General features: G+C 39.6%; 1 long non-coding RNA gene across 1 annotated transcript; it reads right to left on the reverse strand.

Moving 5' to 3' along the window:
* Positions 1 to 210: 210 nt before the first annotated feature.
* LOC142360755 (uncharacterized) lies at positions 211 to 2,229 on the reverse strand. Its single transcript, XR_012763334.1, has 3 exons — positions 2,147 to 2,229; positions 1,987 to 2,040; positions 211 to 497 (listed from the first exon to the last, which is right to left on the reverse strand). It is a non-coding gene; the product is annotated as an uncharacterized LOC142360755 (long non-coding RNA).
* Positions 2,230 to 3,565: the final 1,336 nt, after the last annotated feature.

The raw sequence follows: 3,565 nt of genomic DNA on the forward strand, positions 1-3,565 counted from the left end.
ACAGGGTTTGGACTTCTTAATGAAGTCTCAGAAGAAAAAGTATCCCAAGTTCTGTCATTTCTGTAAGGACTGAGATGAGAAAATCCCCACCACCGTGAGACTGTTACAAAAATAGCCAGCACTGGCAAAAAAGAGTCAACAGACTTCAGTAAATGAGGGAAATACTGGCAAGAGTAAACCTTGACCTCTAGCAGCGATATTCTTGTTTTAAGACTTAGAGGTCTACACGCATAACCACCTATTTCTGTCAGAGTCTACTCTTGCTGCAATCCATCCCTGGGCACGCAGCCAGTGCAAAATCTCTCCAGCACAGGAACCCCACTTAAGCCATGGGTTTAACAGGAACAAATGAAGGGAGTGGTTGAAAATAATCTGTCCTTACAGGGCAATCACATTTCAGGATTCCCAGGCAATAGAGAAAAGGCGTCTGTGAACAGCAGAGTCCTGCCTTTCCACATCGTCGTCTTCTCCTTGGAAAAGCAAACCTTGAGCAGTTTCTGTGAAAGGAGCAGTCACAAAGTGGGAAAGAGAACTTTTAGTGGTTTGTTGTTTTTTTTCCTGAAACTGCCCCTTTATGGCTGTACTAACAGCAGCTGAGCAGTGGAGCACACTTTTTCCCAGTTCTGTACAATGCGAGAGCAGGGGGATATGCAATCCTGAACCTCTTTTCAGATGGTGAGTTATTTTCTTTATGCCTTCGTCTTTTCCGCTAGCTCGTAATCTGCCCCCTAGCTTCCCTGGGGCCAAGGAGAAGAGGATGATCTTTATATAGCTCTCCTTGGGGACTGGGTGAATCACAGAGTAACATCTAATCCCTCTTGCACTCCGCAACTGTGTAACATCCCAGCTGAATACCAAGCCACGGAAAAGAAGTTGCACTTTTAAAAACAAAAATCAGGCAGAAAGATCACAAGCACAGTTAGAGCAGTTATCAGTTTCCACCATAAAACTCAAACTGAAAATTTAAACTAAGCAGAGGCAAGAAAAGTTAACAACCAGAGACCAGTGAGGGTGCAGAAACCACCTAGAAAGGCCAAGATACCATATTCTTTATTTTGGCACTTAATTTTTCCGAAGTTTTTGAAAAATGATATTCTGTAGTCATTCGATGAATCTGTTGCATGATTTGTTCTTTTCTTTACTGAAGAGGGCAAGAGGCCATGTTTTTTAAGTGCTTGGCCGCCATGTTTGGTATCTGAGCTGTATCTCATGCACAGTTTGTCATTTCACGCCACTTAGAACAAATCCCAGCTGGCTGGAATCCTAGTCCTGTGGACTGTGAGTCATGGATATTAAATGACCATCATGTGAGCTCCTGCATGCTGCTGTGGCTAGTGTATGACACTGTAAAGTTGTACATTGTCTTATCAGAGAAGATCATCAGTGTGAATGGGAGCACTTTCATAACAGCACAAAACAGGTTACTTGTTTTAGTAAGCAGTAAGTAAGGGATAAGGAAGTGTGAAGCTGAGGGAAAGGTACTGCTTTTCTGTATTTTTCAGGGGACCAGTAAGCCACAGAAAATCATCTGCTGGTTCTGTAATAGCAGACCTGGGGCAAGAGTGGAAAAGATACTGTCTGTAATGGAACGGTTTGCAAGAAATTTTATAACTCTTCAAGGAAATCCTGTAGCGATCTTTTTGGTGGGTAATTATAATCCAGTTCACTCTCACTGAAGTATCTACCAGGATAAAGAACCAAATACTAGCATTTCAGTCTGGTTCCTAGGAACCAGAATAAATTTTGGGATTGACTATAATGCCAGTCCCAATTCAGAATTTTAAAACAAATAATGAAATCCTTTTCACTGACATGATACAGACAATCCTTGAAGGTTTTAGTCTAGCAGAAGCCCAAATTAGAAGATTAACTGAGCAATCCATTTCATGCTAATCAATGTCACGCAGGTAATTTGTACTACAAAACAGATTGGAAAAAACTTAGAACAAGGAGGAAAAGTTATTTTCAAAGAATAGCATTTCATACCTGGGTTAAGTCGTTTTATTCCATCCTGGTTATGAGCTGGGCAAGTTCCTGCAACTGGTGATGAAACGAAAATCCATTTTAGACAACATACAGAAAAACCCTGTAAGAGTTAGATGTGAAAACCCATTTCGGTCTTTGTTAGCATGGGTAAGTTACTCACGCTAGAAGTTATTGCTATCCAGTCCAAACTGTTATCCAGTTATCTTCTGCAGGTTACTATGAAATCACGTACTGCTGTCAAAGGTTCTTATGACTCTATAATGTTTCAGTCTTCAGTCACGGCTCCAACAAAATGAATTCTCTAGCTGCCAGTTCCAGCTTAGTCTGGTTTTCTGTCTTGCGCATGTTTTTCTTCCTCGTAACAGCTACCAGCTCCTTCCCACTGTCCCAAAAGTTTCCCCTATCTTTGCTTGTGTTTCTACCACATCACAGTGGTGTAGTCAGCTCTCCTCAGGTCAGCAGAGCCAGCCATTCATAGCCTGCACTTTCTAACTTTTTTCAAGCACTGAGGCATTTAAAATGTATTATATTTCTTGTGTTAAACATTAAAAACTTCACATTTGAAGTATGAGCCAAAAGAGAAAGTTAAAACTCACTACTGATTTCTTGTACAGCAGTCCAAGGTTTTAAAGACATAAATACAACCTGAATCAGATGAGGAAAACTTATTCAAATTGATCCAGACTTAATCAAATCCACCATTATAAAGACACCAATCAGTCATATCAAAGGAAGATTCAAGCTGTTAATGCACTGTGTTCAAGTTCCTGTAACTGTCAGAGAAAAGTCAAACACTATGTTGAGGAGTAGTAATAAAGGCAGCATTTTAAAAATACAATTAGGTCACTGCAGATAGCTCAAATCTTGCATTTGATTTTTTTAAGCATAGGGGCAAATTCTAAAAATGTTGTAGAATTTGAAAGAGTTTAAGAGAGAACACCTTCAACTATGGAGAAGTTTCACGGGAAGAAAAGACCAAGGGGAAGCATGATTATTCATGGATGTGTGAGTGGATATTAGATAAGAGATAAATCAATCTCATTAACCAATTGGGAAGACCAGGAAATTATAAAATACTGTATTAACATGAAAAAATGCAGATTAAAAATTAGAGAAATTTTCATAACTGCGTGAAGTTAGAATAAAGCCAGCTGACAATGCGGAAACGAGCTGCTAGGAAAATCTAAGAAATTAACTTCACTGAAGATATTCAAGACGCCTGTCTGTGGGAAGTCACTTCAGTATAATGAAATCAGAGCTTTCAAGATGCAAAGACATGATCTGAGGAATCCGCTCACTACCTTCTAACCCAGATGATCAGAAATAGCTTAGATTAGCTAATGTTGTGTTGTCACAAGTCGTCCCCATTTATTACAACCCAGTTTTCTTGAAATACGTGGAACAGACCAACAAGTATGCTGACAACAGCCTCATAACCTGAATAGGGCAGCAAGGTCAGACAGATACACTGGGGTATCTGTCTAAAAGTCATTGGAATTTTTCCAGGTCAAATCTTTCTTTTTAATTTATCCTGCTTTAGTGAAAGCATTTAAAAACTGTTTCTTGAAAACATACTGAG

This window comes from Opisthocomus hoazin, chromosome 3 (assembly GCF_030867145.1).
Source record: "Opisthocomus hoazin isolate bOpiHoa1 chromosome 3, bOpiHoa1.hap1, whole genome shotgun sequence".
Classification (NCBI taxonomy): domain Eukaryota; kingdom Metazoa; phylum Chordata; class Aves; order Opisthocomiformes; family Opisthocomidae; genus Opisthocomus; species Opisthocomus hoazin.